At 36.2% G+C, this 21,592-nt stretch overlaps 2 pseudogenes; both read right to left on the bottom strand.

Annotated features, from left to right (window-relative positions):
* Positions 1–3,168: 3,168 nt before the first annotated feature.
* Positions 3,169–4,720, bottom strand: LOC119516479 (annotated as a pseudogene).
* Positions 4,721–20,645: 15,925 nt separating this feature from the next.
* On the bottom strand, positions 20,646–21,119 carry LOC119516879 (annotated as a pseudogene).
* Positions 21,120–21,592: the final 473 nt, after the last annotated feature.

The following is a 21,592-nucleotide window of genomic DNA, read 5'->3' as shown; positions in this document are numbered from 1 at the left end:
TTCTAATTATTAAACTGGGTTTTTGGGGTTTTGGAAAAAAGACCACAGAAGTGTCATTTTCATCACAGTACATCCATGGAACATACTCTCAACCTGACTTATCACTGTTAAGGTTAATCTTCTTCAGGTTTCTCCACAGAATTGTTGCTCTTCTTTTCCTTTTCCATAGTGTACTCTTGGGAAGGAAGTCATAGTAGGTAACCCACACTTAAAGAGTGAAAGGTTGTGCTCCACTTCCATGGGGGCAGAATACCTGTAGAAATGATTTGGATTTCTTTTTTCGTGGGAGAATTATCGATTACCTCCTCTCTATCTGTTTATTTATTTAACCATTCACTAATATCAGTATGAATTTATGATTTTTAAAATACTTTGGTTTTTAATCCAGTTATTTTGATGTTCAAATTGAGAGCTCTTTCAATCAGCTCATATGTCCCTTTGACACATTCCCATGATTATATGTGCATGCATGTGTTTTGTGTGTTTCTTTCTGAGTCCTTTCTGTTCTGAGTCATCTTTTATAATTCTTGCCCAGTCTGAGAAACAGCTCTTTTCTCCAAGGAAAATGAGTTCCTTTTTTGGAAAATAGTTTTATAAACAAAAAATCTGGGTGCTAATTGTGCTCATTGCTACTGGTCTTTCCTTGCTTCTAGGCGTCTCAGCTGATGGAGCAAGGAAATATACATGTACATACTAAGCTATGTGTGTATCAATAAATATCTATCTGTAAACATCTGTAGCTGTATTATGCTAAACATGAGTTTATACTGATGTCTCCAACTTTAGTCCTTTACCACATGGATCTTTCCAGCTGCTTCCCCTTGCTTGTATGTAAATTCCCACTCAAAAGTGAGAAAATTGTCTACTGCCAACCACAACCCACTTATTTAATTGTTCACTTCCAGCAATGAACAATGTATAGTTGCTTCAGAATTGTTAACCTGTACCTATGTGGGGTACAACTTTATTAACAAGAATATGTGCTTATTTATAGTTTCTTTTGTGTTCAATTTTACAGACTCTACTCACTTCCAAAGTTAGTTAGGTCAACCTCTTTCTCCCTACTCCCTTCAGGAAAGCTGTTTCATATATCTATAATAGAGTTAGATATTTTTGTCATATTCTGCATTTGATCCTGGGATCCCCCAAACTTCTAAATGATTTCTTTCTTAAATTCTATACATTACACTTTGTACTGTAAAGTACATGAACCCACTATTACATTATCATACTATATAGTGTCATCACCCTAAAATTTATCTGTGCTTCCCCTATGCAAATTTTCCTGCTCTCCCTTCTCCCAAACCCCTGGCAACCACTGATCTTTTTACCTTCTTTATAGTTTTGCCTTTTCCAGAATATAAATGGAATCATACATTATATAGCTTTTTTTTCAGACTGTTTTATTTAGCTTAGCAATATGCATTTAAGATTCATCCATGCCCATCCATAGCTTGATAGCTCATTTCTTTCAATTTTTATTAGAAAACTTGCAGGTTTACAGAAAAATCATGCATGAAATACAAAGGTCCCATATAACACCCGTCATGGTTTGAAATTGTATGTACCCCAGAAAAGCATGTTCTTAAAGTTAATCCATTCCTATGGGTATAAACCCATTGTAAGTAGGAACTCTTGATGAGGATACTTCAGTTAAGGTAGGACCCACCTCATTCAGGATGGGTCTTTATCCTTTTACTGTCATCTTTTATAAGAGAATAAAATTTAGACAAAGAGATAGAAAGCCACAGAGAAAGAAGCTGAAAGCAATGAAACCCAGATGAGAAGGGAGAGACCAGCAGATGCCACCACACGCTGTGCCATGTGGCAGAGGAGCCAAGGATCACTGGCAGCCAGTATTTGGGAAGAAAGCATCACCTTGATGATGCCTTGATTTGGACATTTTCATGGCCTCAAAACTGTAAGTGTGTAAGCTAGTCAATTTCCATTGTTTAAGCCAAAACCATTTCATGGTATCTGCTTTAAGCAACCTAGGAAACTAAAACACCACCCTATTATTAACACTTTGCATTAGGGTGGTACATTTGTTACAATTCATGAAAGAACATTTTTATAATTTAATTATTAATAGTAGTCCATTGCTTACATTAGGGCTCACTGTTTTTTTTTTTTTTTGTATAGTCCTATGTTTTTTTTTTTAAATTTATTTTTATTCTAGTAACATGGATACAACCTAAAATTTCCCCTTTTAGCCATATTCAAATATATAATTCAGCTCTGTCAATTACATTCATAATGTTGTTCTACCATCACCACAGCCCTTTTCTTTTTATTGCTGAATAGCATTCCATTGTACGTATATACCACAATTTGTTTATCCTTTTACCTATTGAAAGATAATTGAGTTACTTTCCACTTTGGGGAGATTATGAGCAAAACTGCTATAAACTTTCATTGCAGGTTTTTGTATAGATGTAACTTTTCAAATCAGTTGGACAGATCACACATTTAGCTTTGCAAGAAACTACCAAACTGTCTTCCAAATTGTCTCTACCATTTTACATTCACAACAGCAATGAATGAGAGTTCTTGTTCTGAGCCATCATCAACAATTATTAAGTATCATTTCTTTCTAATTTTTTGCTGTTCTAATAGGTGTGTGTTGATATTGACATCTCATTATTGTTTTAACTTGTATTTCCCTAATGGCAAATGATGTTGAGAACCATTCCAGATGTTTATTTGCTATCTATACATCTTTTTGAGTGAAGTGGTCTGTTCAGATCTTTAGCCCATTTATTAATTGAGTTGTTTATTTTCTTATTGTAGAACTTTAAGAGTTCTTTGCATATTTTGGATACAAAGCATCTATCAAATATGTGTTTTTTTCTCACATAATCAAAATACTAATCATAATTTTCATTTACATATATATGGGCAAATGTGTAATTACCAAACAATGTATAGCGCAGAAACAAGAAAAAGTGTCTTAAATCTTGTTATTTGATAGCTTGTTCTAATACACACAATTATTTATTATAAAAACCTGTATATACAATTAAACACTTGATCAAAGTTTCAAAAATATATTATGAAATGTGTAGAAAGAGACATTTCAAAGTCATAGAAGTTACTACTGTTACAATATTTAATCATTTTTACAATAGGTTTGTTGGTATAGTTCAATGAATTTCTTCCTCAGAATCATCACAATTCTTGCTGAATTTCACTTAGAGCAAAAGAGAGTTGTTTAATTTTTTCTTCCATTGTCTTTTTGTTCTTGCATGTTTCTTCCAGAAGCTCATGCATTTCTTGTCCAACTTGATAAACCTTTTCATTTGCAGAATCAATATACTTCTGTTTTTCATTTGCCAGTTGTAGTATTTCAGTGATGAGCTTCAAAAATTGCATCAACTTGTTTCTTAAAGCCATCATCCATACTATGAAGTTTTTCTAGTACCTCCTTTTGTAGTTCAATACTTTTGTCTCTTTCCTCTTTAAGTTTCCTTTCCTTGTTTTCAAATTTTCTTTCACTTCTTTTACTTGTATTTTAGATGACATAGTTCTCCTCTATCATGCCACTTCTGGTTAAGCGTACTGTAAGCTTTTCTAATTTCCTCAAGTTTTATTTCCTTTTCTTTCAATGGTTGTTTTAGTTGTTCTTTTCTTTCATTGTGCCTTTCCAATTTGTCCATTATGTCATCCAATTGTGAAGATTTTTCCTCAAGTTGTTCTTGAGTACATTTTTGTATCTCAGTGATCTGTTCCTGTAAAGTTTAATGTATTCATCTCTTTCTTGTAAACAAATTTTTAATTTTCTAATGGTTTCAGTTTGGTCTTCTATGATTTTGTTCTTAATTCTTAATGCTTCACTATCATGTTCATTGGCCTTTTGCAGAGATGCATTCTCTCTACATACATTTTCAATTTTTGCCTCTAATTTTCCACAATTTTGGGATAGAGATGTTTCTGTAAATTTGCTGCTGTTTCCTGTTTCAATTTGGAAACTTCTGCAAGTTTTATTTTTTGTTCCTTCACCATACATGTCAGATATACCTGTAAATCTTCTGGCTTCAACTGTTAAAGCAACATGGAATTCATCATCTAAATTCATATACTGCTGATTTAATATGTCAATTTTTTCCTGGTATTCTTTTATATCTTGCTCATATTTTCTCTTTTCTTTGGCTATTCCTTTAGCTAAGGCATTCTGGAAGTCAGCATCATTAAAAAATTCCCTTGTTTCAAGTTCTTTCCTATCTGCGGTAAGTAGAGCCAGGCTATGAATATCTTTTTTCTCTTTTGCATTGTTATGCAGTTCATCAATATAATCAATAAGTTTCTTTTCAGATTGTTCAACTTTCCATCTCTTCTCTCTTTCTTGATCTAGTTGTTCAACAAGGGATCGATAAGTGGTGTCTGCTGAGCTGCATGGGTTTACCTTTATTACTTCAGTCTTCTGTTCTTCTGATTCTTCTGATGTATTTGAGTTAGCAAAAGATGATCTTACATATAAATCTCCAAGGTAAGGTTGTTTCATTTTATGATTACAACTAATAAAAGAGCTGTTTTCACTGTGGTGCTTAAAAGTCTAAGTAGTTCTGGAGTAATATGGAATTTTTGATCTTTGAGGAATTTTTCTATTGCTTCCTCTTCTGTTTCCAAAGTCACTTTCAGAAGTCACTTCGGTGTCTCCTTTCGGTCTGAGACCTTTCGCAGGAACGTTATCTAATAAACAATGAGAGGTCACTAAGATCATTTATGTGGTTGTAAGATAAATTCAGTCTAGTCAGATTAGATAATGCTTCAAGTCCTTCAAAGGCCTTTGCCCGAGAAGCACAGGTCCCCGCAATTGCCGTCGTCATCGCCATCACCGTCCTCATTTTCAACTTCTCCCACCGCTGTGGCCTCCATGGCACCTGTGACCCGGAGTAGGGTCTCAACCGGTGCCCAGCTCTGGGCTCAAATATGTGTTTTGCAAATAGTTTCTCCCAGTCTGAGTCTTGTCTTCTCATTTTCTTAACAGTGATTTTGCATACAGAAGTTTTTAATCTTAGTAAAGTCAAACATCTACTTTTTCTTTCATGGATCATGCTTTTGGTGTTGTATCTAAAAACTCTTCACCAATCCCAAGGTCACAAGATTTTCTCCTATGTTGTTTTCTAGGAGTTTTATATTGTTGCATTTTACTTTTTTGTCTATGATCCATTTTGAGTTAATTTCAGGGTAAGGTGTAAGGTCTGTTTCTAGGTTCATCTTCTTGCATATGGACATCCAGTTTTTCCAGCACTATTTGGTAAAAAGACTTATCATTTCTCCATTTAATTTTCTCGTTTGTCAAAGATTAGTCGTCTGCATTTGTTTGGGTCTATTTCTGAGCTCTGTTTTCTGACCCACTGATCTATGTGTCTTTTTTTTTTCTTGCCAATATCATGCTCTCCGGAACACTATAGCATTATAGTAAGTCTTGAAATTGCATATTGTGAATCTTCCAACTTTGGTCTTCTCCTTCAGTATTATGTTTGCGATTCTAGGTATTTTGTCTTTCTATACAATATAGTTTAGTTTAATTTTGGGTAGTGTCTTTCTCCTCACTACAAAAGCCAAAGAGGTAATTTTCTCCTTGACTTGCCCTTTGGCAGTCAGCCTGCAAACATTTTAATGTGTGCTCAGCCAATAAGATAAAGTCACTTGAAAAGTGAAATTTTTGGAGTAATATAATGTCATAAGGAGGGTCTAAAATTTGAGAGCCTTAGATTGCAGTGGGATTGGATGTAGTGGCAAAATCTTTACCAAGCTATTGCTGTGGCGTGACCCTGGCTAAGGATCCTGCTGCCCCATCTCCTTTGGCCCTGCTTATTTTCTGAATCTGAATGTTTAACCAATTCTTCAAACAATGATTATTTTTCTTCTTAATTTAGCTAGATTTGGTTTCTGTTGCTAACAACCAAGAACTCTAAACCAACTGAAATTGGAAGAGGATGTAGCCTGCAGATTCTTGGAAAAATGTGAGAAATTGAAATTGGTCATCATGTTTTCATATTCAAAAATAAGTTTAAATCTATATCTATATATACTATATATCATGGCCAGTTAGAAAAAGAGCTGTAGCAGCTATGCATTATTTCTTACATGTTTGTTATGTCTGTATGGGTTTGTGCATTTAAATATATTTATTTCTTCTCTTTCTCCACCCATCTTTACTACTTTATACAAAGGTAGTTGATACTGGTTAAATTTACACATTAATCTTTAGTACTGTAAATGGTAACAATATGGATCTGTGACTTAATTTGAAGGATAATTTACATAGTCCAGATAAGAATACCATAGTGCTCTTCCAGCAATATCACAATAGTGCTGGAATTCTGTGTCTCATTTTTGGAAACGGTAAGAACTGCTTTTATATGAAGTTGTACCTGGTTCAGTGGATGGACACTGCCTTTTTTTTTCTAGTTATGTGGTAGTTCAAGTGCAGAAGAGTAGTTATAAATGCTGTGTATCCAAAGGGATAAACTGTGCTTATAATACATTATTGTCTCTTAAATTCAGATTCTGCTTTCTGAGCCTGGACCGGGATTTGCAAGCCACAGTTTTCCTCGGAGAGCCTGCTCCATGATAGGCACTGCTAGTAGGGGTCTTTTGAGAGAGCCTGGAAGGCAAAAGGTGAGAGGAGGGGCTTGTTCCTTCCAGTTTGTTTTCTGTTCTTGTCAGCATGGCACAGTGGCATTTATTCATCTTGGCAGTGGGAACTGATCCCAGAAGTGGTGGCTAGCTCCAGTTTGCAGTTTTCCCACACAATCAGGACCAACCAGCCAGCACCTCCTCACAGGCTTGAGTCCCAGCTCTGTGGGGCTCTCCTCCGAGCCCATAAATTATAATAATCCCAATCTTCTTTCTCTGTTCCCCCCAGTTGTAGAGTGGTAGCTGTCTCCTGCATTTACCACCTCCATGATGCCTTCATATTATTAATTTTCCTTTTAGTTCTCTAATAACCAGTTAAACATTCTTTAATATTGAACTCTGTTTCTTCAAAAAAATGATGTGGAATCTGTCTCCTGATTGGACCCTAACTAATACAATTATACAAGAGCATGTCCTTATTCTTATGAGAAATATGCTGAAGTACTTGGAGGTCAAGGATCATGGTTACAGGAACTTATTCTCAAATCTTCAGTAACAAGAAAAGTATATCTATTATACATGAGTGTATGTGTGTTTGTGTGTGGTGTATATATTAAATGGGGTAAAAATGTCAAAATAGTGGAAACTAGGGAAGGGTGTGTAGGCATATGTTGTGTGCTTCTTCCAACATTTCTCTATGTACAAATGTTTTAATAAAACTTTTGGGGAAATACTGCCTAGAATCACTTGAAATGACATGGCTAAGGAGAGCAAGGCTTTGGATAATGGCATTGTTATGGCCATAAAACAGTGTGAGGGAAATGAATAATGTAAGAGCGCCAGTGGGGTGTCTGCTTCTAATGCCAGTGGAAAACTTAAAGAATTAAGAATGGAAAACCTAGTGCTGGCTGATGTGGTGTATTATAAGGAAAGTATTAGCTTGATTTGTGTAATTGGAAGAACTGAGGTTGCTACCTGCCCCCTCCTCCCAATTATACAAAGTATTGGGTTGCTTGAACATTTTGTGTCATTTAAGACCTGTTTATCCTATATGAACAATTTAACAGTCATCATAAAAAAATACTTTTTATGAGAAACTGTTAAGGGTGTGTTGGGGGAAGATGACATAATAAAGTTACTGAAATTTAAATGGTGATAAGGAAATGGAAACACATACTTCTCCACTATGCAGTCAACAGCATATGAGCAAATAGGAATCTTCTCCAAGGAGGGTGTTAAGAACAGTAGTCTCCAAAGTTGTAGAAGACATGGAAAAATAATTCATATATCAAATTACCAAAAATAATCATAGATGGAAAAAGCAATATAGATGCTTTTTAAAATCCTTTGATAAGAAGTATTATATATGACTTAAAAGCTATTTTCCATTCTCTTCTGAAATGAGAAAATATAAGCAGTTTCCCACACTTAAAATAACTCTATTAAATTTAACACCTGGCTCTACCTTCTGTTCAGCTTTAAATGAATAATGTATTTTTTATTCTAACTTATTCCTTGAAGAATTAAAAACGTGCTAATTTTATATGTAGGTGTTTGTTTTAGTTTCCTAGGCTGCTCAAGCAAATACCATGGAATGGTTTGGCTTAATTTATTCACTCATGGTTTTGAGGCCAGAAAAATGTCCAAACTAAGGCACCATCAAAGTGATGTTTTCTTCCTGAAGACTGGCCTTCTGGGACCTGTTGCCGATGATCCTTGGCTCCTCTGTCACACCTCAAGGCACATGGTGGTGTCTCCTGGTCTCTCCCTTCTCCTCTGGGTTGCTTCGATGTCCAGCTTCTTTCTACCTGTGACTTTCTTTCTCTGTTTGAATTTCAGTCTCTTATAAAGAACTCCTGTAATGGGCTTAAGACCCATCCTGACTGAGGTGGCACACACCCTAACTGATACATAACTTCATCAGAAAGTCCAACTTACAATGGGTTTTACACCCACAGGAATGAATTAAATTTAATAACATGTTTCTCTGGGGTACACACAGCTTGAAACCACAACAGTGTTAAATTATATATATTTATTACATTAGTGGGTATTTATTATGGATCTGCAATGTGATTTATTATACTATATGTTGTGGGTAATACAAAAGAAAACAACAGACTTCTTGCCCTTAGAGTGTGAATATTTTATCCAGGGGACAAAGTTATACACATACATAAAATAATGTGAATTTTGACATTTATGAAAAATGGCTCCTTCCTGCTACAGACATACACATGAAATATAATTTTTTCAAGTACTAATTTGAACTCAAAAGAACAAAAGGAAAATCCCAGAATGCCAGAAATTAAGAGAGAATTCACAGTCAGAACAGTTGGTGAAAGCTAATGGCTTAACGATATACTTCTAGCATTTAATATCTGGACAAAATACCTGAGAGCTGGAATTGAGTTTTATTAATTGAAGTGTGAAATGTTGTCCATTCATAGACACTATCAACAGTGATGGAGAAGCAGCATGAAAACTTATCATCTACTCCTTAACTCAGGCAGCATGTCTCCCAAATTTTCCCCCAAAAGAAAGATGTCTACATGACATATAGGTTTTAAGTCTGAAGTTTTAATTTCTACTTAGTGTAAAAACTCTATCAGTAAATTGATAGGAAAATGGTTCAAAATGGTTCAAAATTCACAAACCTATTCATAAACCTGCCTGGCAGAAACTAATATGATGCAATTTCATGGGGATATTTACACAACTTGGAGGATACTAGCAAATGAAAATGATAGTAAAAAATAGATACAAAACAAAAGCAAGCAACTCCCCACAGAAGATGAGGGGACAATAAAATAAGCAAACAACAAGAAGAACTGAACAAAATATGAATGTGGAGGAATCAACAGATGCAATAAGCAAGAGAATTAGTACCTCAAGAACCAGTAGTAATAAAAATAATGTAGAAGATACTATAGAATGTCAAAAGTATAATGAAAGAAGACTTCAAGGAAAAAGGCAGAAATTAAGAATAAAATTTATGGAAATGAAGTAGCCATTGAAACCAAAACTACGTGGACAGTTAAGCATATTAGATGCAGCTGTATAATAAAATCAAGGAACTGGAATGTAGATCTAAGAGTAGTATCCCAGTTGCATTACAGAGAAATAAAATCATAGGGAACACTAAATTTAAGAAATATAGAGGCTAGAATGAAAAATGTCCAACATATATCTAAGAGAAATCCCCCCCCCCACCAAAAAAAAATTTACAGATAGGGAGAGGGGTTGAAGGATTTAAAAAGATCATGATGGAAAACTTTCCAGAATTGAAGAAACACAATGAGTACCAAGCAGGATAAATACAAATAAATGTATATCATCTTGTTACAAAATTGTAAAACATTAAAATAATTGAACAAAAATATTAAATTAATACAGAGAATAAGGAAAGCTCAATCAATCCAGTTGAAGTCAGGGAAGGATAAAAAGTGAATAAAATAGAAAGTATGTTAATAGAAAGTATGATGAAAATCAAAGGATTCATAACATTATAACAAAAGAAACACATGCAACAGAAAGAGAATAATCTTTAACCCATATATACATGGAAATATAACCTGAAAGACTCTAAAAGAAAAAAAATTAGGAAGATTATGAAGAGAAATGGACAAATTCACAATATTTGTGAAACAATTTAACGCAACTCTTTGAGACTAATTTAAAACAGCAAGGTCCATATATGTGTAACTGTGGAAATAAAACTTGCAATCTGAAGGATCATCAAGAGAAGCCACAGTAAAAAGGCTGGTAGGCTTTCCAGCAAGGACTGAACATCAGCAAATATCGACCTTGAAGCAGTCTGGAAAATTCTACCACCCTGTGTAGAAATAGCTTGGGGTCCATTTGAAATAAGTAGGGGAAAATATGCTGGAGAAGAGCATGGTACAAGAGTGTGAAGTAAATAAATAAAAATAGTGGTAGTGCCATATTTGAAAGAGATGATTTATATTGTTAACAGTAAAAAGAGTACTTGAGATGAGAAGATAGAAAAGTTACCCTCATCTATCTCCTTCCCAACCATCCTTATACATACTTGCTAATTGCTGTTCTAGGAAAATTCAGCTCATTCTGCAGATGAGAAATAAAAAAGAAACACTGCTTACATTCATACAAAAATATAGAAGTAAAAATTATAAAAATTCTGAGTAGTGGTAAAAAAATCTCACTAGAAAAGTATTGTCACAAAGCAGAGGAAAATTGAAGCCCACCATTTCAGTGTTAATTAGAAATAAACAGTGTGGTGATTTAAAATATAAAAGAACACCATGAAGCAGAAATAAATTGATTTAGAGAAGAGATGGCCAGCCAATAAGAGTTGATGTCCAGGCAATAATGGTGTAAAATGGGAATTGACAGAACTTAAGGAAGAATTCGAAGCAAAAGACATAACTATTTTACGAGTAAAGACTGAGCTATGTGAAGCCTGAGGCAGGATAGACCCCACAGAAAGCACTTTAAAGAAATTCTACCCAGGAAAAACCTTAAAGCTTAGAATATTTTCTTGAAACTCCCTCCTCCACCCCCAACTTCTAAGAAAGATTAAAACAACAATAACAACAATGACAAGAACAACGAAAAACAGCAAAAAAATGCCACAGGCTAAAAAGAGAAATCTCCCTAAGGGCCTCTATGAGTTAAATCTAGTTTTGATATGAAATGCAGGCAAAGAATATACAGAAATTATTTTTCCTAAGAATCTTATATTTTAATAATTCAATTTTTAATCATTGATATATCTGGAGGATTATTGGTTATTTATAAATCTTTTTAAAGCATCCTAAACCTATATCTCTGATTTTCAAGGTCAAGAATGAAAGAAAATCAATCAACTTTTTCAGAGAAGAAAACCAACATCATAGAGTCATCAAAGGATATGACTAAGTGAACAAGCAAGCAAACAGGTTGGACTGCCACAATTCCATAGGTGCTGAAGTCAGCAGTTACACTCTGTGAATCAGAACAAGACAGTTTATTACTCACAGCAGAGCCAAGAGCAGGGGCATCAGCTTGGTAGTGCCAGCTGCCCCACCCCATGTCCCATGGGGCAGTGCAGTGCGTCCAGACAGTGTCTAACGTGCAATGGTTTGTACCAAAGCTAGGAATCTATGGCCAAGGGCTTGGTACTCTTTATAGTGAGCCAGTCCCATTCCTCTGAGGAGTGAATAGTCACATGGTGGTTGCCTGAATTAATGTAATACTTACATGATTAACTACAGAAATAGCCCATGTTCAGAGGACAGTCAAGCCTTGAGGTTTGGCACACTTGGTAAGAATCTACAGGGATACTCAACACTCTTAATGAATTACCTCTACTGATGACCTTACACCTTGGCTCTACATGATTTTGGTAGAGCTCAAATTTTCACATGAGTATTCCCTCCTATCATCATCTCAGCTTAGACACATTGATAGGGCCTGGGACCAAATCCATTTGATATGTCTCACTTGATTTGGGCCATAATCAATAGAATTGTAATCATCAGGATGGAGCCAAACTGTAGTATTGGCTTTGACCATGCACCCAAGACTCAGACAAATGAATATGTCTTTCAGATAATCATTTATTTTCCTTTCTTATAGTGTGTATGAATTCTTCCACCTGACTGATGGTCTTAATCCAAATACAATGGAAAATGTTGTTGACAACGCATACCTATTCCTGTTTAGACAGAATGTAGAATTAGGCCAGTCTATTATCCATTATGATTCTTGCAAAGGAGTTTAGATTGAACTGCTGCTTCTCTAGTGCTGTCTTTTTGGGTGGTGGCTACTTCCTCTATGGCATAAACTTTGATTTCAGGAACCAGTGCTTACACTATTATATGGAAACAGTGTATCCCGGGGTGCAAAGCCCTCTTGACCTCGAGGCCCAGCAAGAGGAACATGATGAGGAAAAGAGTTGCCAATAATTACAGGGGACTAAAGATGAGCCAAAAATAATTCTCATCTCCAATGGAAAGATATTCCATGGCTCACTCTCCTTCACATGCAATGACAAAACCTGAAGGGGCACAAGTCACTCCAGTTCAGGACTGTTTTTTTTTTTTTTTTTTTTTTTTAAATGCAGTTTGATTGAGATATATTCACATACCATAAAATCCATCCAAAATATACAATCAATTCTCACAGTATCACGTATAGTTGTGCCTTCATCGCCACAATCAATTTTAGACCATTTTCATTACTCCAAAATAAAGAAAAATAAAATAAAAATGAATACCCAAAACATTCCATGCCCATTTCCCCCTCTTATTTATATATATATATATTTTGCCTTTATTTTATTACTCATCTGCCCATACACTGGATAAAAGGAGTATCAGTCACGAGTTTCTCACAATCACACGATTACATGATAAAAGCTATATAGTTATATAATCATCATCAGTAATCAAGTCTACTGGATTACAGTTCCACATATTCAGCTCTTTACTTCTAGCTATTCTAATACACTGGAAACTAAAGAGGAATATATATATAATTCATAAGACTAACCTCCAGAATGACCTCTTGACTCTATTTGAAATCTCTTAGCCCCTGAAACTTTATTTTGTTTCATTTATTTTCCCCTTTTTGGTCAAGAAGGCATTCTCAATCCCATGATTCCAGGGCCAGGTTCATCTCTGGGAGTCATGTCCCATATTGTCAAGGAGTCTTTACACCCCTGGGAGTCATGTCCCATGTCGGGGGAGGGTTGTGAGTTTATTTGCAGAGGTGGGTGAGAGAGAGAGGCCACATCTGAGCAACAAAAGAGGTTCTATGGGGGTGACTCTTAGGCATAATTGTAAGTAGACTTAGCTTCTCCTTTGCAGGAACAAGTTTCCTAAGGACAAGCCCCAAGATCGTGGGCTTGATTTATTAAATTGGGAGTCCCTAATGCTTATGAGGATATCAGGAATTCTCCCTGTGGGGAAGTTTAATAGTTTCACTTTTCCCCCCAGTCCCTCAAGGGGACTTTGCAAATACTTTTTTATTTTCTGCCTAAAATTCTCTGGATATATCAGGGTACTACATTTACCTGTACAGAAAAATAAGATCTCACTCCCTATTCTAGGTTCCAGGCAATTATGTAGTATAAATAAACTGACCATACAGGTTAAATTAGATAGTGTGCTACAGAGAATATAAATTTTGTACCAAACAAACATCTCTTAAATAACAGTTAAAACTCAGGAATAGATGTGACTACTGTAAGAGCTTACAATCTAGGAACCTCTACAATAAGCCTTCTTGAACATTCTGTACTCCTGCATTGTTGATTTCCCAATCTTTGCCCACATTCTATCTTTTGAAAACCTATGCCCTCGAATTCAGTTCTCAGAATTTGCTCATTATAGTTTATATTAGTGAGGCCTTATAGTATTTGTCCTTACGTTCCTGGCTTATTTCACTCAACATACTGTCCTCAAGGTCCATTCACTAGTTGCATGCCTCACAACTTCATTCCTTCTCACAGCTGCTCAATATTCTATTGTATGCATATACCACAGTTGACCATTCTGTTCATCAGTGGATGCAACCTTAGGCCACCTTCATCCATTGCAAATCGTGAATACTGCCACCTTAAATACCAGTGTGCAAATGCCTGTTCATGTCCCTGCTTTCACTTCTTCCAAGTATATACCAAATAACAGGATTGCTGGATCGTATGGCAATCCTACACTTAGCCTCCTGTGGAACCACCACACTATGCTCCTGGGGTACTGTACCATTACACTTCCCTACCAACAGTGAATAGGTATATCTCTCCACATCTTCTCCAGCATTTGGATCTTTCTGTTTATTGTTAAACAGTTTTATTTACCAATGATACATTCCATCCTAAGTGAACAATCAATAACTCTTGGTATAATCATATAGCTATGCATTCACCACCACAATCTATATGAGAACATTTCCATTTCTTCCACAAAGGAAGAAGAAGAGGAAATAAATATAAAAGAATGAAGAATTAAAAAAAATTGAAAAAGGAGAAACAATAACAACAAAATGACATTTTGCTTTGGTATGTTGCCTTTGTTACCATTAATGGAAGACTATTACAATGTTACAGTTAACTATAGACCCTAGTTTGCATTGATTGTATTTTTCCCATTTACCATCCCATTTTCAACACCTTCTATGTTGACATTCACTTGTTCTCCCTCATGTAAAAACTTTCTTATATTTTGACATTTAATCACCATCATTGTCCACTCTAGGTTTTGCTAAGTTCTACTGTTCCAGTTTTTATCCTCTAGCTTCAGGACTGGTTGTTAAACTTGAGTTATATCACTATTAAATCAGTTTGTTAAAGTCATTTGGGCAGTATCAAACAAATGCCTAGATGTGGCACTTTTGTGTTGAGTGTCCAAACAGTCTAATTAAGTCCTGGGATTTCTGTTTGGTAGCAAAGGGCCACAGTGAAATCAGCTTTTCCTTTACTGTTTCAGAGATTGATCTTTGAGCTTCAGACACATTACCCTGAGAATTTGACTTGGGTGATAGTCCATGTGCTTTATCAAGATTAACAGATCATCTCTGGACTACCTTGTGAGTCAGTTTCTGCTGCAAAGTCACTGCAACCTGTTCTTTATTGAGGCCTGTTGGCATGATACCTCTGAAGGGAAGTTCCATGTCTCAGTCTACCCATCAATGGTAAAAAGCAGAATTCAAGTGCCTCTGTAGAAGTACAATAATTGTGTATTGGAAGCTGTTCCAACCCAGCTCTTGAAGGGCTCAGGACAGGGCAGCTGCAAGAACCAAAGCACATACCAGGCATGGAATCAGACATGAGTTTTTTTTTAACACATTTTTTTATTGTGAACTTTAACATGTGTACATAACAGTGATAACTTTCAAAGTATGGTTTAACAAACAGAGAGCAAATGTCAAAGAATGTTATGGGTCACAGTTCTACAACTTCAGCTATTTCCGTCATTGTGAAATACAGCATACACACAGAAGGTTGTTAACTTTCGGTGTACAGCTCAACAAGCAGTTACATAGGTAATTTCAAAAACTGTTATGGGTTACAGTTTCAGTTCTTTCCTTATTATGCAATATAGGATATATACAGAAAGGTTAAGACTTTCAAAGCACAATTCAATGAGTAGCTATAGAGCAAATTTCAAAGGATGTTATAAGTTACAGTTCTACCATGTCATTTACCTCCTTCCAGCTGTTCCAACACCCCAGCATCTAAAAGAAATTAACATTCATATAAAGTTTCAGTATTCATAGACCTTTGTTAAATCTTATCTTGTTTGTTGCTACCCTTTCCTCTCACTTAATCTCTTTCTCCATCTTCACGGGTGTCTAGGCAGTGAGCACCCTAACTCGTTCTTATTGAAAGGGGGTGTTGACAGTATGGGGAAGGGAGCTACATCTGATTGTTGTGCTTAAAGAGGCTGTTGCCTCTTGGTTTTAGGACTTGTCTGGCATAGGAATATTCTGTAGGATTTAAGTTTCTGAGAGATAAAACTTAGTGAATCCCCTAAATTCTACAATATTCTAGACTATAGGGGACCTAGAGATAGACAGCAGCTAGTGAACAGGGAAAGATAATCTAGTAAGAACAGATAAGATATTGAGGGTAACCTTAATGATATGGGAATGCTCAGGAATGACTATGGTTTAATTTTCTTGTGGTAAGGTAAAAGCATATTGGAAGCAATGAAGTTATTTCAGGGTATTTGTTTTTCTTATTCCTTTGCTTCGTTTTGTTTGGAAATGTTTTCTTTTTAAATTTTTTGATAAATAAAGTTAATAATAATAAAAAGAAAAACATAGTGAGTGAATCTTTTACAGAATATCAGGTAGAGACCTAGATATTTGGGAACTACTTTTGGTAAGGGCATGGCATACTGTGGCCATTTAGGATGTCTGGTTGGAGCTTGCATAAGAGAAACCTCCAGGATAGCCTCTCGACTCTAGTTGGGATCTCTCAGCCACTATGATCTCAGCTTGTTACCTTTCTTTTTCCCCTTTCAGTTAAGTAGGAATTTTCAATCCCTCGCTACTAGGGCCAGGCTCATTCCTGGGATTCATGTCCCACATCGCCAGGGAGATGAATTCTCTTGGGAGTCACAGACATGAGTTTTATTAGGACTCATGAACAGGAGAATCTCCAGTGGTGGCCATCTGGAAAATGGAAATAGTGCTCTGCAGAGGCAGGAATGCAAGGGGAAGCTTATAAATAAGGGTTTAGGACAAAGACACTCCATAGGGTAGGAGAACAGAGTTTCAGCAGGGTCTTATGACAAAGGGGCTGGAGATTTATCAACATATATGTCAGGGGACAGTAATTTTAATCCTTTACAAGATAAGTGGTTTGTGATACCATCTGTACATGCTTTCTTCCTGGGCCTTTAACTTCTGTCCCGCTCATGTAGGATGCTACATGCAGCAACTTACACTCTGTATGGAGAAGCAGCCTGGGCCCTGGGTCTCCACAGAAGCTCAGCCAGGCTTGAGCAAACTGATTGCTGTCTTCTAGAATTAAAGACATTCAGAGAAAGAATTAGCACTGTCTGAAATGTCATACCACATGCTGTCATTTTGTGCAACTGATTCCATTATAGCCAAGAATAGTTGAGACAACAGAAACTACAAACCAATTCAGTTGTTGATAATGCATCATTATGCTACAGTTCCAGTTAGCCTTTTCACTGGCTACCCAGGGCTGTTGTATTGCACTCACTCCATTACTGCTTCTGTACAAGCAGCTCTTCTAAATATGGAAACAGTCTTTTGGATGTTATCAGCATTTGCAGTACAAGGAGGTAAAATATCACTGCCAATAATGCACTCAGCAGTGGGAGAAATAACAGTGATACACACTGTTATTCTTTTTCCTTATTTTGCTGCTTCTAAACCCAGGCAATTGAATGGATGACCTTTGATCCTCCAAGAATCTGGTAAAATAGGCATCTGAGCACCAGTATCCAAATAGTCAAGGACATTTTTATCTCCTGCGCTTACTCCTACTCCATTGTACGCTTACGAGGTTGTGTACGGCCTTCAGTCTTCCTTGTAGACAGAGAGAATTCAGGCCCACCTCTTTTTCTCCTTCTTAAAGTCTGTAAAATTTACAGATGCAGAGGTGCAGGGTCAGGCAATGGTGGTGCTAAAGGTGTCATTTGTTCTCAGGCAGCAACCTGGCTGCTTGGATCCTCTAGTAGAGGGAGATGATGTCCTTGGAGAAACCCAACCCATAGACACTTTCAGTTTCAACCAGGTGAACAGTGCCTGCTCAGGGCCCTCCGTAGCTCAATATTCAGACTGAAGTTTTTCAGTGCTCACTCTGTCAGTCTCTTCTTCTGCAAATCCCTGTTTTAAAAGCCATCTCCACATTGCTCATGGCTACATGCCTTTGGAGGAGCTTTGTTATTTCTGTCCTTGTCTCAGATGCAGAACTCTGCTTGATTTAGGAGAATCTCTCTCTCTCCTGGGCATCTTTTGTCTTCCCAAATCATCACAGCCTCTCCTTCACAGTCTCTGAATACGAAGACCAACATTACTGGAGTCCTTCACATTGGAGGCAGAGCAGATCTTGCAAATGCATCAGTTATTTCCTGGGTTTAGGAACTTATCATTAAGGCTTTACATTCATTCCATCCTCTACTGGTCAGCCTGGAACAGCCTGTTCCACAATTCAAATAGCTTCCTCTATGAATTCTATAGGAATCATTCACCTCGGGGAAGTTGTCCCAAGGTGATCATAATGTAGTCATTGAAACAAAAATCCAAAGTTGCAAATACTATTGTGGAGGATAATTCTATCCCATCTGAATATCCTGCATATTGGTTTGAGGCACGCTCCCTTGTCCTGTAGATGAACCAGTCACGTCTCCAATAGCTCCCCAATCTGTTGATCAATGAGGTCCTAGATTTCCTTTCTCTCTCTCTCATGCTATAACTCCTCATCTTGGTACCCTGGACAGGGGTATGCTGCTTCCAGGGATGGTTCTGGTTGTGGTGGCAAAAATGGCTTTGTTTGTGCTTTTCTCCTTGAGAGGAGTCCTGGATTGCTTTTCTAGTCTCCATCACACCGAAGAATGAACAGCATCTGTGGATGCCATTTGGGCAGCTTGTTTTGATCCTCCATCTCTCTGTTCAGCCTCTTGGTGGTTTCCTGTTACCTGCTCTATTGACAATAGATCCTGCAGAAATTCAATGACATTTGTGGCATGTGCTTTCTATGAAAACTTACTTTTAAAGATGATTGCTTATCCTATTATTTTTCTTTATGGAGTAAGAGTTTGGAACCTAGTAATATGACACCATCTTTTACAGTGTCTTTAAAAAATAGGATAGTTTAAGCAGTTTATATTTATCATTACTGTTGAATTAATATCTGTGATGTTTGTGGTTTCTTTGATCTTGAGCTGTGATTTAGGAGCTATTAACATTGTTTTAAATTAAAATAGTAGCTAATCTTAAATGATAAATGTGTATGTATATTTTAATTGACATTTTCAAATTTTATAAAATATGTATGTGTGTGTACGAAAGAAACTCTTTATTTTATAGAATTGTTTCCTCATACCAATACTCATTTCTGAGGTCCCGAGTTTACCCTTGTATTTTAATTATTTCCCATGCAGTAAACTTATAGGTTTTTTAACTTTTGAACTCCAGTAGTTTTGCTAAGATATGAGCAATAGTTTACTTCTTAAAATAATTCACTCCTGATATATTGAGCTAAAAAAAAAAGCTGTATTTTTCAGCTCAGGATAGTTTTCCTCACACTTTTGGTTGAGTTGTTTTCAGTTTTACTTGCTTCCTCTATGTATTTTGCTTTTCTCTAATTTTAGTAATTCCTATTCTATTCCTTTGCTTTTTGAAACCTTATGAAGTTTATACTGTGCATTATAAATTAAATCTTCAATCAATAATTTTAATTTTAATTCTATTGTTCTGTTTTGGTTTCCTTGTTTACTTTTTCTTTGTTTTTGTTTTTAAATCTCATTGAGCTATAAAGTCCTAGCCTGTATGTTGAATATTTCAAGTGGATAAAAATGAATATAACCAACACTTCCTGAATGATTAAGTGCCAGGCATTGTTCCAAGTGCTTTCAGATATTAACCCATTTTATATTCAAAATAACCTTTTGAGGTAGATACTATTATTAAACCCATTTTACCAATGACAATATCAAGGTGTAGAGAAAGTAAGTAACTTGCCCAAAGCCATACATGACTTGTAGGTAGCAGAGCTTGTGTGAGACTCCAGGCCGCCAGGCTGCAGTGCCTCTCACGGGATGTTCTGCTCCGCTTTCCTTTCACTTTTCCTGGTTTCATTTGCGGAGGCCTTGCTTTCGGTATCTAATTGAAAATGCTAAGCCGATTTCTTTCAAACTTGTTTTTTGGTTTTCAATATTAAACAGTTTTCTGTATATGTTCTTCCATGTAAGTCTCTTTTCTCTTCTATTACAGAATGTTTTCATAGAACTAACATTTTTCACAGTTTTTTTGTTTATTTATGTTTGCTTTTCATTGATCTTTGAAGAAAATAGATTTATAAAGATTTTTACATCAGACTTGGTGCAGAATTTCTTTGTTGTCTTTTGCCTCTATTAAGGTTGTGGATTAATCTGGTAAAATATTGCAAGGTCCTTAGCAATTTTTTTTTTTTTTTTTTTTTTTTTTTTTTTTTTTTTTTTTGGTGAGGATTTGCTTTATTTCTACTAGGGGGGAGGAGGAGGATAAATAGAACTGTTTCCAATTTGCTCTCCACTGTATACACACGCAAACCCACACACATACCTACACATACACACACCAAAAATACCCGAACAGAAAACAAATACCAAGAATCAAAAACCAAAACACCCTTAAACTGCACCAATACTTAGTATTTTGACCAAAAGAATAAATCCTTGGAGGAAGTGCAAAATGTAAAATCAAATGACTGAAAATGCTAAACAAACAGCATTATTAATATACAAAATATTTGTTACTTAACCAGTGACAGGTGATGTTCTCTGTGTCTGTAAAACTTTAGAACCATGTAGCTGTTAAACCTAGTCCATGCCAGCTTCCAAAAACCAGAAAATATTTTAGTTAGCTTCATTCTTTGACGTCTCATCAAAATTTTCTACGAGATCTGGAACATCCTCCTCCTCTTCATCAATGTCTTCTGGTTTTGCTGCTTTGTTATCCAACCCTTGCAGGGGGAACTGTTCAGCTAACTTCCTAAGGCTTGTTAAGCTGTCAGCATCAAGCTGACTTAACATTCCAGGGAGCGTTTCTGTGATTGGTTTGGCTTCTGCATGACCGGTAATTGCAAAGGTGTTAGCAGAGAGGGAAGCTTGGACCTTTGGATTGTTGAAATGAATAACTGTCCCATCATCTTTAATCATATTCACCTCTTCAATACCAGCTATATTGTTCAAAACCAGTTTTTTTTAGAGAACTCTGAAGCTTTTTGTCATCAGCTGTAGCTGTTCTATGTACTACCTTCTTTCTGTGAGCTGTACCCTTGCACCTATCTGGACCTGAGCCTGAAGTTTGGCTAACTTTTCTTGATTCATGCTGTTGATAAATCTGAAGCAGGAAGGGTCCTCCAACCAGCAATACTTTTTATTTCCTATTGAATATTAATTCCTTCTTCATTTAGTATAGTGATAGTTTACTTCCTCTTCTTTGGTTTGAAAAGATTTTGCCTGAATACGTGGGATACTTTACATTGCTGGACATTGTAGTTACTTAATCGGTGAATAAAAAGAGGCATTCACGGGTATTGGGGGTTGGTTGGAAATTAATGTTGCCACCTTAATTACCTGCCCATTTTATGGTTACATAAACTTGAAATATTTATGGATAGAGAAGGCACTCATCACTATGGGTCAAAGCTTTCCTTCTTTCTTTCTGTCTTACTCTTAGTGTATTTCAGAGATTAAAGTGTTCAGACCTGGTTGATTTCCTACACGATACTTAGTCCCAATCCTCTTCTCTCCCCAGAACCTGAAAAAGCCAGACAATCATTTCATCTGTTTCTCTCATA

Source organism: Choloepus didactylus, chromosome 20 (genome assembly GCF_015220235.1).
Source record: "Choloepus didactylus isolate mChoDid1 chromosome 20, mChoDid1.pri, whole genome shotgun sequence".
NCBI lineage: Eukaryota > Metazoa > Chordata > Mammalia > Pilosa > Megalonychidae > Choloepus > Choloepus didactylus.
Note: the sequence above shows the minus strand (reverse complement) of the source record. Positions and strands in the feature narration are given on the sequence as shown.